At 37.1% G+C, this 13618-nt stretch overlaps 1 protein-coding gene across 10 annotated transcripts in view; it reads right to left on the reverse strand.

The window, feature by feature from the left end:
* The window catches only part of LOC129652815 (craniofacial development protein 2-like), a 641831-nt gene that overhangs the window by 266344 nt on the left and 361869 nt on the right, over positions 1-13618 (reverse strand). The gene's annotated exons all lie outside the window — the stretch shown is intronic.

Genomic DNA, 13618 nt, shown 5'->3' on the forward strand with positions numbered 1-13618 from the left:
AAATTAATTGTTTTCAAATCGTTTTTCAAATGTTAAAAAGTACCGATTTTTCAAATAAGTGGATGAATAATATAATTAAATTAAAAAGATATTTAATAACACATTTTCTAGTATGGTTGAACACAAAATCAGAATGTCTTCAGAGCTTGGAAAATTTTTTCAAAGATTGCCAAGGCCAAAAAAAAAAAAAAAAGGATTAAGTGTATCTTATGACCAACCTAGATAGCATATTCAAAACCAGAGACATTACTTTGCCAACAAAGGTCCGTCTAGTCAAGGCTATGGTTTATCCAGTGGTCATGTATGGATGTGAGAGTTGGACTGTGAAGAAAGCTGAATGCCAAAGAATTGATGCTTTTGAACTGTGGTGTTGGAGAAGACTCTTGAGAGTCCCTTGGACTGCAAGGAGATCCAACCAGTCCATCCTAAAGGAGACCAGTCCTGGGTGTTCACTGGAAGGACTGATGCTGAGGCTGAAACTCCAATACTTTGGCCACCTCATGCGAAGAGTTGACTCATTGGAAAAGACTCTGATGCCGGGAGGGATTGGGGGCAGGAGGAGAAGGGGACGACAGAGGATGAGATGGCTGGATGGCATCACTGACTCGATGGACGTGAGTCTGAGTGAACTCCAGGAGTTGGTGATGGACAGGGAGGCCTGGCGTGCTGCGATTCATGGGGTCGCAAAGAGTCTGACATGACTGAGCTACTGAACTGAACTGAACTGAATTATATTTTTTAGAAACAAGATATTTAGTGAAATGGGGATTTCTAGGGTATCATATACAATGACATATATACTAAAATTTTATATTCTTTGGAATGTAGAGGGGATATTTGTAATTCCTTAAAACTTTGATCAATTTTGTTAAGCCACCAAATAAAAATATATTCAATCACTACTAATTTTGTTAAGTTAAAAATTGTTTTTTGAAATGTGACATCTACTGTACCTTAGTTTCTCTTCTCTAAGGTATTAATTTTCTAATAATTTTTGTGTATCATTTTAGAAATTTGTATAATATATATATAAGATTAGAGAGATCATAAATGCCTTACAAGATAGACATCCTATTGTTATTTAAGAAGGTAATATATACATTTTCCTAAACCTTCTATACAGATGTCTATAAAAAGAAATATAAGTATGATGTAAAAATGAGAAATCAAAAAATTTTTTTCAAATACAGGTATACTACTTTTCTAGGTGCAATTGATTATTAAAGAGCATATACTCATTTTTCAAATGTTTCAAATTCACAATTTAAACAATGAACACTTTTGATCAGTATTCATGTGACACACTGTTTTTCATTAGGTAAATGTTACCAAGTTGTAATATAGTGTATACTTACTGACTGATCCCACTCTTTCTTCATATGATACTGCTTCAAATTTTAAACCACAAAAATAAAAGTAAAAGTTTATTCACCTGGAGTTCTAAGCCTGTTTACTTCTATTTCTTAAAACTTGGATAGCAGAGAATAAAATTATTTTAGGGATTTTATATAATAATTTAAATATCTGTGGGTTTTATACAGGAGAAAATATACATTCATTACTTTAAATTGTTTGCAGACTTGGTGTATCTCAAAGCCCTTGGCTAAGTGCCAAGGTCAACTTTAAATCTTACTATGATATATATCCAATAAAATACTATAGGGATTAAATAAGTAAAACTACAAGATGTATGGTATAGAAATCAACATGTCTGTGTAGGTTATCAGTAACTAATTCACTTTCAATTCTAATGTGGAAAGACTTATCAGATTGTAAGTATTGGAAGAAACTATAGTTCTTTAATGCTTGCAGTCACATCCAAGATCTATTTGACACTTTAAAACATATTGAAATATTTATGAAAGGATTAATAAGTCAATGAGTGAATTATTGATACTATTTATTAGACAGTCATATAAATTAATTCTTCATCTGTGAAAAGTAACTGAGATTCAGGAATTCCTGTGATTGGGTACATGTCATAGATAATTCTGCTTCTTAGATCATCACATTTCCTATATTTGATGGTTACTTGTTCTTTTTAGGGCATTTGTAGAAAATGTGCTTGCATGTAAAGATTACATTAAGTTATTAGAAATATAAATTCCCTAGAATTATGACTACTTTTCTCTATATCATGAATGCTATGCTTTGAAAACATATTCAGAGGTAAGGAATGTAAAATAATTGTATTAGTACTGCACTAAAAATCATATAATATTAATTTACATTTAAAATGTTATTTTTAATTATAAGTTTTGTTTGCACACTAAGATGGTGGAGTAGAAGGACATGTGCTCATTTTCCCCTGCAAGAACGCCAAAACTACAACTTGCTGCTGAACAACCATTGACAGAAGAATGTTGGATCCCACCAAAAGAAGATACCTCACATTCAAGGGCAAAGGAGAAGCCCCAGCAAGATGGTAAAAGGGACAAAATCACTTTTAGAATCAAACCCCATATCCACCAGAGATGCTCAGAGGGCTCAAAGAAAAGCTTGTGGACACCAGGAGGCCCCCACAGAGACTGAGCCAGATCTGCCTTTGCATGTTTGAGTATCTAATGTGGAGGTACAGGTCAGCAGTAGCCTGCCTTAGGGGAAGGGGCTCTGGGTTTCCCAGACCTGTGTGTGGCATAAGCCCTCTTGGAGGAGGTCACCAATAACCCCACCATAGAGCTGCCAGATGGAGAAGGCAATGGCACCCCACTCCAGTACTCTTGCCTGGAAAATCCCATGGATGGAGAAGCCTGGTAGGCTCCAGTCCATGGGGTCGCTAAGAGTCAGACACGACTGAGCGACTTCACTTTGACTTTTCACTTTCATGCATTGGAGAAGAAAATGGCAACCCACTCCAGTATTCTTGCCTAGGGAATCCCAGGGACGGGGGAGCCTGGTGGGCTGCCGTCTATGGGGTCACACAGGGTCAGACACCACTGAAGCGACTTAGCAGCAGCAGCAGCAGCAGCAGAGCTGCCAGAACGTACACAGACTGGGGAAACTCTTGGGGGACACAAACAAAACCTTGTGCACACCAGGACACAGGAGAAAGGAACAGTGACCCCACAAGAGACTGACCCAGACTTGCCTGAGAGTGTCCAGGAGTCTATGGTGGAGGCGTGGGTCAGGGGTGGCCTGCTGCAGGGTCGGGGGCACTAAGTGTGGCAGTGCTGGCACAGGACCTTTTGTAGGAGGTCGCCATTATCTTCATCACCTCTACCATAGTTTGGTCTCAAGTCAAACAACAGGGAGGGAACACAGCCCCAGCCATCAATAGAATATTGGATTATTTACTGAGCATGGCCCCACCCATCATAACAAGACACAGTTTCCTCCAAAGTCAGTCTCTCCAATCAGGAAACTTACATAAGCCTCTTATTCTTATCACTCAGAGGGAAGACAGAATAAAAACCACAATCACAGAAAACAAATCAATCTGGTTACATGGACCAGTCTTGTCTAACTCAGTGAAACTCTGAGCCATACAATGTAAGGTCACCCAAGATGGACGGATCATGGTGTAGAGTTCTGACAAAATGTGGTCCACTAGAGAAGTGAATTGCAAACCACTTCAGCATGCTTGCCTTGAGAACCCCATGAACAGTATGAAAAGGCAAAAAGATATGACACTGAAAAAAGAACTCCACAGGTCGGTAGGCACCCAATATGCTACCGGAAAAGAGTGGAAAATAACTCCAGAAAGAGGGAAGAGATGGAGCCAAAGCAAAAACAATGCCCAGTTGTAGATGTACCTGATGATAGAAATAAAATCTGATGCTGTAAAGAACAATATTGCATAGAAACCTGGAATGTTAGGTCCATCAATCAAGACAAATTCAAATAGGAGATGGCAAGAGTGAACATCGACATTTTAGGATTCAGCAAACTAAAATGGAGGGGAACGGGAGAATCTAACTCAGATGACCATTATATCTACTATTGTGGGCAAGAATCCCTTAGAAGAAATGGAGTAGCCCTCATAGTCAACAAAAGAGTCTGAAATGCAGTTTTGGGTGATGTCTCAGAAATGACACAATAATCTCTGTTCATTTCCAAGGCAAATCATTCAAAATCACAGTAATCCAAGTCTATGCCCCAAACAGTAATGCTGAAGAAGCTGAAGTTGAACCGTTCTATATAAGACCTTCTAGAACTAACACCCATAAAAGATGTCCTTTTCATTATAGTGAAATGGAAGGCAAAAGTAGGAAGTCAAGAGATACCTGGAGTAACAGGCAAATATGGCCTTGGAGTACAGAATGAAACAGGGCAAATGCTAATAGAGTTTTGCCAAGAGAACCCACTGGTCATAGCCAACACCCTCTTCCAACAACACAACAGAAGACTCTACACATGGAAATTGCCAGATGGTCAATACCAAAATTAGATTGATTATATATTCTTTTCAGCCCAAAATGGAGAAGCTCTATACAGTCAGCAAAAACAAGACTGGGAACTGACTGTGGCTCAGATTATGAACTCCTTATTGCCAAATTCAGAGGTAAATTGAAGAAAGTAGGGAAAACCACTAGACCATTCATGTATGACCTGGAAATGACAAACAGATTTAACGGATTAGATCTAATAGAGTGCCTGAAGAACGAATGGACTGAGATTCACGACATTGTACAGGAGGCAGTGATCAAGACCATGCCCAAGAAAAAGAAATGCAAAAAGGTAAAATGGTTGCCTGAGGAGGCCTTACAAATAGCTGTGAAAATAAAAAGAAGTGAAAGGAAAAGGAGAAAAGGAAAGATATACTCATTTGAATGGAGAGTTCCAAGAATAGCAAGGAAAGATAAGAAAGCATTCCTCAGTGAACAATCCAAAGAAATAGAGGGGAAAAATAGAATGGGAAAGACTAGCGATCTCTTCAAGAAAATTAGAGATACCAAGGGAACATTTCATGCAAAGATGGCCTTAATAAAGGACAGAAATGGTATGGATCTAACAGAAGCAGAAGATATTAAGAAGAGGTGACAAGATTGCACAAAAGAACTGTACAAAAAAAGGTCTTCATGACCCAGATAATTACAATGGTGTGATCACTCACCTAGAGCCAGACATCCTGGAATGCAAAGTTAAGTGGGCCTTAGGAATCAACACTCCGAACAAAGCTAGTGGAGGTGATGGAATTTCACTTGAGCTATTTCAAATTCAAAAAGATGATGCTGTGAAAGTATGCACTCAATATGCCAGCAAATTTGGAAAACTCAGCAATGGCCACAGGACTGGAAAAAGTCAGTGTTCATTCCAATCCCAAAGAAAGGCAATGCCAAAGAATGCTCAAACTACCGCACAATTGCACTCATCTCACACACTAATAAAGTCATACTCAAAATTCTCTAAACCAGGCTTCAACAGTATGTGAACTGTGAACTTCCAGATGTTCAAGCTGGATTTAGAAAAGGCGGAAGAAGCAGAGATCAAATTGGCAACATCTGTTGGATCATCAAAAAAGCAAGAGAGTTCCAGAAAAAACATCTATTTCTGCTTTATTGACTATTCCAAAGCCTTTGACTGTGTGGATCACAACAAACTGGAAAATCATTAAACAGATGGAAATACCAGACCACCTGACTTGCCTTTTCATAAATCTGTATGCAGGTCAGGAAGCAAGTTAGAACTAGACATGGAACAACAGACCAGTTTCAAATAGGGAAAGGAGTACATCAAGGCTGTATATTGTCACCCTGCTTATTTAACTTATATGCAGAGTATATCTTGAGAAATGTTGGGCTGGATGAAGCACAACCCTGAATCAAGTTTGCCAGGAGAAGTATCAATCACCTCAGATATGCAGATGATACCACCCTATGGCAGAAAGCGAAGAAGAACTAACAAGCCTCTTGATGAAAGTAAAAGAGGAGAGTGAAAAAGTTCGCTTAAAGCTTAACATTCATAAAACTAAGATCATGGCATCTGGTCCCATCACTTCATGGCAAGTAGATGGGGAAATAATGGAAACAGCGACAGACTTTATTTTCTTGGGCTCCAAAATCACTGCAGATGATAGCTGCAGCCATGAAATTAAAAGACGCTTACTCCTTGGAAGAAAAGTTATGACCAACCTAGACAGCATACTGAAGAGCAGAAACATTTGCCAACAAAGGTTAGTCTAGTCAAAGCTCTGGTTTTTCCAGTGGTGTATGGATGTGAGAGTTGGACTATAAGGAAAGCTGAGCGTGGAAGAATTGATGCTTTTGAACTGTGGTGTTGGAGAAGACTCTTGGGAGTCCCTTGGACTGTAAGGGGATCCTACCAGTCCATCCTAAAGGAGATCAGTCCTGGGTGTTCATTGGAAGAACGGATATTGAAGCTAAAACTCCAATACATTGGCCACCTGATATGAAGAACTGACTCATTGGAAAAGACCCTGATGCTGGGAAAGATTGAAGGCAGGAGGAGAAGGGGACGACAGAGGATGAGATGATTGGAGGGCATCACCAACTTGATGGACATGAGTTTGAGCAAACTCCAGGAGTTGGTGATGGACAGGGAGGCCTAGTGTGCTGCAGTCCATGGAGTCACAATGAGTCGGACATGACAGAGCGACTGAACAGAAATTGATCTTCAGTAAGTAGAGGTACATTAATTCATCAGAGTATTTATCAGTGTTGTTTTCTTATCAACTACCTCTCACCAGGAGTAATTTCATACTTTTTTTCTTCTAATCATATTTTTCATTAAATTTAATATCACATATATACTGCACAGCTCTGTGTACTTGATGCATACCTGAGCTATATGCATAAAAGAGCAAGATTTCTGTCACCACCCTCCAAGACCCATATCACATCTACTGAGGATGCATTTTTCATCACATGAGGTAGTCACAACTCAGAGATGTCAGGGGACCTCCATGGAGTCAATCAAAACAAGGGCAAGAATTGAACTTATTCTAGTGAACTCCAAAGGACATATTTAACCATTATAATTTCCCATTGCCACTTCATAATTATTGTGTGTTTGTGTGTGATAAGTCATTTCAGTTGTGTCTGACCATTTGCAGCCCTATGAACTGTAGCCCACCGGGTTCCTCTGTCTAAAGGACCCTCCAGGCAAGAATACTGGAGTGGGTTGCCATTTCCATCTCCAGGGGATCTTCTCAACCCAGGGATCGAACCTGCACCACTTTACAGCTCCTACTTTAGAAGGTAGGTTCTTAACACTAGTGCCAACTCATGTAGAAGGCAAAATATAAAGAAATCTATTTAATTTTAAAAATTAAAAGTCTTTGCTTCTAAGCTATAAACCTCCTGCCTTGGATCAACTACCCCTGGTCTCTTCCCTGAGTCTCAATTAGTAAATAATTACAAAATCATAGTAAAATGGAAAATGTACAAATACACAAATATGCAAATACACAAATATATAGATAACTGAACCAGCTATTTTTCACTTCCCTGGGTATATTGTTGGCATAGAAATTTTCATAAGTATTTATATATATACTCACATTTTTGTAATTTAGGGGTTATTGGACTATTTTTTGGAAAACTTGCTCCAGAGACAGAGACATTTGTTTTGCACAGATTTTCTACATATGCCAGAAATGTACTGAAGTGTTACCTCTTTTTCCCTGACCCTGTTTCTGAGGGCACCAGAATTACATCCATTATTTGCAATAGATCATTATTCATACCTGCTATGTCTGTCATTCTCCCCAAATCTAATTCTTATGTGAGATTTTAGTGAAAACTGAGGAAAGTGGACCAAGAAGGGAGTGAGTCCCCTCAGACAATCACCTAGTGAATTTCTCTTCAAAAACTCATGAATGATTTTTCTTTAAAAAAAAAAAAAAAAAACTATCTTAAGATTCACACAGTTTGGGTCCTTTTAGTAGGTATAATCAACTCTGCATTCTCATGGAAAATCCTCCATTCATCTTCATAAGATTTATCTATTTCACACTTTTATCAAGGGTGACTCTTTTTCACCACCCTTTTCACAGTTTTCAATTCATCACCCCTTTCTTCGCTGCTTCTAAAGTATAAATCCCCTACCCTCGGGCTACTACCCACAGTCTCCACTCTTATTCTCAAGCTCTCTGGAGGCATTCATTTTGTGGTGCAGAAAAACACAAAACAAGTTTAATAACTTCAGTAGGTTGGTAAGTGTGTCTTAGTAACTGAACTCCTATCAGATATACACCTCTGTTCCTGGGTTCTATGTTTAACCTATATCCTTGCTTTCTAATTCACAGGGAAATGCATTCAATCCCATGCTTGCTCATATATAAAACTTTCTATTTGCTCGTAACTTCATTTTTCTTCTCCAGCCTTCCAAAACTAGATGTACTATCACAGTTCAAGATTAATTTTCCCATCTAAGTTTTTGATCTGATTTCATGTCATCTTTGACTAGATATTATGCATTTACCCATGGGATCCTCATTCATTCTTGAATTTGCAGCATTAGCATTTTGAAAATAGTATTCCATTATCTTTTAGCCATTATTAGTGCAGCTGTGAAATTTACTGTCCACTACATGATAAATGATAGTTTCCCTATGTGGTAATGTATATTTTCCCTTTTTTTTTTTCCCCAATGAAAATTTTACTTTACAAATGAATAGCAAGAATTGTATATTGAACCCCATACACCCAACTTTAAGAACTATACACATTTTTTCAATCTTTTTATCAATGTTTTTCTCTCCACTTTTTCCTATTTGGAATATTTTCCAGCATATATATATATATATATATATATATATATATATATATTTTTTTTTTTTTTTTTAAACAGGTAAGTAGTTCAATATTGGAAAAGGAAATGGCAACTCCAGTATTCTTGCCTGGGAAATCCCATGGACAGAGGAGCCTGATGGACTATTTAGTCCATGGGGTCACAAAAGAGCTGGACAGGACTCAGCAAATAAACAGTAAAGTAGCCAATATACATTACAATGCCTAAGCTTTTTTTTTGTTGTTGTTAAATGGTAATCTCAATGCCATTATCAACCTAACATAATACATAATAACAATAATATTTTAACATATTTTAATGCAAAGTGCATATCCAAATTTTGCCATTTGATTAAAATGCCTTTTAACATTGACTCATTCAAATAGGAACCAAAACAAGAACCACAAATTGCATGGGTATGCTACATCTCTTAACTCTCTTAATATGTATCAATTGCTTTATTTTTTCTTTTACATGCCATTTATGTGCTGAAGAAATTGAATCACTACTGCAAATACTTCCTGGATGTGCCTGTTTGTTTCCTTATAATATCCTTAAACTAGCTAACTCATTTTTTTTAGTTTTAAATTTTTAAAAATTTTCCTGTTAAAGTAAGTGAGTAATTTGTAGGTAGATCTAGGGATTTGCTTAGATAAGGAAATTTTTTGGCAAGCACAATTCATAAGTGGCATTCTGTACTCCCACTGCATCATATTAATATACACAAAACATATGTGGTATGACTTTAAGGTTGCTAAGATTGAGGACTGATTAGAGAGTTCAGGTGTTGGCAGTATGATCTAATCATTAGAATTTCTTATTAACCTTTATCAGGATTGTTGCAGAATCCACTCATGATAATTGACTATAACTATTATTGCTTTACAGGAGACATCTTTCTTCATTTGTTATGCAAAAGAATGTTTTCTCCACTTCCTGTGTGTTTATAAGAAAGAAAGAATATATTTCCCCTTATTAATTTTGAGGGTAAAAAGTTGATTTCCTAAAATCCTAAATTTGATATATTTGATGTATTTCAATAAGTATCAGTCATTATTCATGTTAAAGATCAAATTGTTCCATTCTCAGGTAGGGGAACCCCCTTCAAGTGCATTTCTCTTTTTTAACATAATCCCAGTAGCTTCTTGCTTTCTGATTTAAGATTCCTTGTTCTTTTCAGAATGAGAGCTAAACCTTTCACCACCTCCACCTTGCCCCATTACTCCCCCACAACTCCAGTTCTTTTAGGCATTAAGAACCCATATTATGGGTGTTTGTAATGCAAATTATTATTAGAACGTCATTTTCCAGTCAATTCCAGTAGAGAGCTAAGAAATGTATGTGTCTCAAAAGTAACTTGAATTTGAAGACAATGTTAGTACTTTGAACAATTTTTACTCTGGTTTTACTTTTTATGCTGAAAATATTGGCTCTTAAAACATCAGCGTATTTTCTTGACTGCTTTATGCTGCAGTACACATATAAGACTTTCAAATGACAATAATGATACTGATGCTAAAATAAGATTCCTGAATGAAATGTCACATTTTTTTGCATATCTGTTTACACTCTGCACCTAGGTTTACCATCAATTTATATGTGCTTATGTAGTGTGTCCCTATTCATTTTCAAGGTTTAGAAATTATATTTTTTCTTTCCTTACTGCTTTCTAAAATATATATAATAGTTACATTCTTTTAAAAGTCAAAACAAAACAAGATAGATGTAGGGAAGTCTTACTTTTCTCTTTTGCCCCCTTCATCCTATACTTTTGATCTTTTCCTGGGCATATATCCAAAGAAAAACATGGTCTGAAAGGATACATGTATACATGTGCCTCAATGTTCATTGCAGCACTGTTTATAATAGCCAGGACACAGAAGCAACCTAAATGTCCATCAAGGGATGAATGGATAGACAAGATGTGATACATATATACAATGGAATACTACTCCGTCTCTTAAAAGAATGAAATAATACCATTTGCAGCAACATAGACATATAAATTGTCATACTGAGTGAAGTAAAGCAGATAAACAGAAATACCATATGGCACAGAATCTTAAACACACACACACACACACACACACATGATACAAATGAACTTACTTACAAAAAAGAAACAGATTCACAACTTAGAGAAGGAACTTATGGTTGCAGATGGGAAGGATGTGGGGAGGGGATAGTTAGGGCATTTCGGATGGACATGTTCACACTGCTATATTTAAAATGGATAATGAACAAGGACCTGCTGTACAGCACATGGATCTTTGCTCAGTGTTATGTGGCAGCCTGGATGTGAGGGCAGTCTGGGGGAGAATGGATAATGTACATGTATGGCTGAGTCCTTTCACTGGTCACCTGAAACCATCACAACATTGTCAATCATCTGCACTCTGTTACAAAATAAAAAGTTGTTTTTTTTTAATTAAAATAAATAAATCAAAATAACCTGTCTTGGAACAGGGTTAGTTCATTATAATTTAAAGAATTCATTAGTTTTCATTTAAATACCATTAAACAATTTTTATTTTTCCATTAACTTGTGTACTGAGATTTTAAATTCATTACAAGATTTTTACTTCTAGAAAATTTTTGTACAGTCCTTTTCAAATATGCCTTTTTCCCTTTTAAACAATTTATTGTTTTTATCTGAAAGAGTCTAGTATTTCCTTTATCTCTTAAGATTTTTACGTAGACATTTCAATGGCTCATTGAATTTAGACATGGAAGTAATGCTCCTTAGGTGGAAGTAATGGCTCCCAGACAGAGTCAGGCAAGTCCAGGATTAGTGGAGCATGCGACTTACACATTTGGGGAAATCTATCATAAGAAAAAAAATACATTTGACCACATACACTCAGCACTTTAAGTGCCTGGACTCTTCAAGTGAGTCCTGGAGCTTGATACTTTATGGCAATTCTTCCTCTAGGCAAATTCCAATTCCTGCTTCAAGGACATATTATGTGCTTTTTGTTTTTGTTTTTTCAGTGCAAAGAAGTCCAGATGCCTTCCTCAAGTGGACCCCTGCGTCATCATTCTGGCCTTGGCTATAAAAGCAGAATCTCTCTCTTTGTGCCATATCTTCTACCCCAAGTAATAGGTCGAAACTGATCCTGCACCCACCTCTCCACATGAGATATTCACATCCTAATTTCTGGAACTGGTGAATGTTACTTTATCTGGCAAGAAAGGGCCTTTTCATCAGATTAGATTAAGGATCTTGAGCTATATTATTCTTATTATGAGTGGGCCATCAGTACAGTTATATGAATTCTTGTAAAAAGGAGACAAAGTTGTGTGGGGATGGGAGGGAGGGACATTTTAAACACACAAAGAAGGAAAGGCAATGTGAAGGCAGAGAAGATCTGAAGGTTCTAGCCTTAATGATAGGAATGAGGCAGTGACAAGCCATGGAGGAATGGCAGCCCTCATAAGCAGGAGAAGATAAGGAAGAGGGTGTCACCTCCAGAGTCTCTGGGAGGAGCATGGCCCTGCTGATACTTTGATCATGGCCCAGGGATTCTGTCTCAAAAGTTCTGGCCTCCAAAAGTGTAAAAGAATAAATGTACGTTGTTTTAAACCACAATGTCCAAGGTAATTTATTACAGCAGCCTTAGTAAACAAATGGGCCCTGTTGAACAGAAATTGATACTTTTGAATTTTGGTGCTGTAGAAGATTCTTGAGAGTCCCTTAGACAGCAAGGAGATCAAACCAGTCAATCCTAAAGGACATCAACCCTGAATATTCATTGGAAGGACTGATGCTGAAGCTGAAGCTCCGATACTTTGGTCACCTGATGAAAAGAGCTGACTTATTGGAAAAGACCCTGATGCTGGGAAAAATTGAGGGCAGGAGGAAAATGGGGTGACAGAGGATGAGATGGTTGGATGACATCACTGACTCAATGGACATGAGTCTGAGTAAACTCCAGAAGATAGTGAAGGACAGAAAAGCCTGGCATGCTGCAATCCATGGGGTTGCAAAGAGTTGGACAGGACTTAGCAAACAAATAACATTAACAGGAATTTTACTTGGTCTCTTTCAAAATTCATAAAGTAAGACTCAAATACCAATGCACTTGCCCAAGGTCTTCAAGTCACATTAAAATATCTCCATGCTGTGATTAGAAATCCTCTACCCTCATTATGTATAGAAATACCACAGACTCGCAGCTTGAAGGTTAGTTATTTGGAAGCGAGGGGAGAGACTTCTACTGGCAAGCACTGGGGAGTCACCTGAATCACCATGAATACCTTGACAGTGGTTTGGAGGAATAAAGAAGAATCCTAACAATCCCTCCCAAAGGCTCATCTCTGAATCTTCTTCAGCTTATTTACCCAATATCCTGGTGGGTGTCCTGTGGATTTCCAAGGTCCTACAGCCTCCTGAAAATTGTTCTGACCCACTTAGAAAATGACCTGAATCCATACTACCTCAAAATACATTCACACTGCAGGTCATGCTTGAGAGGAGGAAGCAGATTTTCAACAAAAAAGAACTATTAATTTAGATAAACAGTCTACTCCTTTAGATTTACATTTTATAAATTTGCTTTTAAAAGAACATCATGCATTTTCTTTAAGCTTTTTAATTTGATTTTCTGTCTAATTCTAGATGAGGTTATTTATTACTCTTTTGCAAAAGAGACTATAATTTACAAGTCCTTATTTCCAGATGCTATATTTTTAAATGCAACAGAAATAGGCATCATAAAATGAATATTTATTCAAGTGTTTTTTTTTTCATTACATATAGGTAGTCATATATTTGGTAAAGCTAAATGCATTTTCAACTTTTTTGTTTTTATGTTATTTCCTTTTAAAAATGTCCACTGTCAGAAGGACTTTTATGCTAAAATGCAATCATTTATGTTATATATTCATTGGTCTCTGTTTAATAGTCTCACTTGTCAAGTGCAGTGAT

Source organism: Bubalus kerabau, chromosome 5, assembly GCF_029407905.1.
Source record: "Bubalus kerabau isolate K-KA32 ecotype Philippines breed swamp buffalo chromosome 5, PCC_UOA_SB_1v2, whole genome shotgun sequence".
NCBI classification, from domain to species: Eukaryota; Metazoa; Chordata; class Mammalia; order Artiodactyla; family Bovidae; genus Bubalus; species Bubalus kerabau.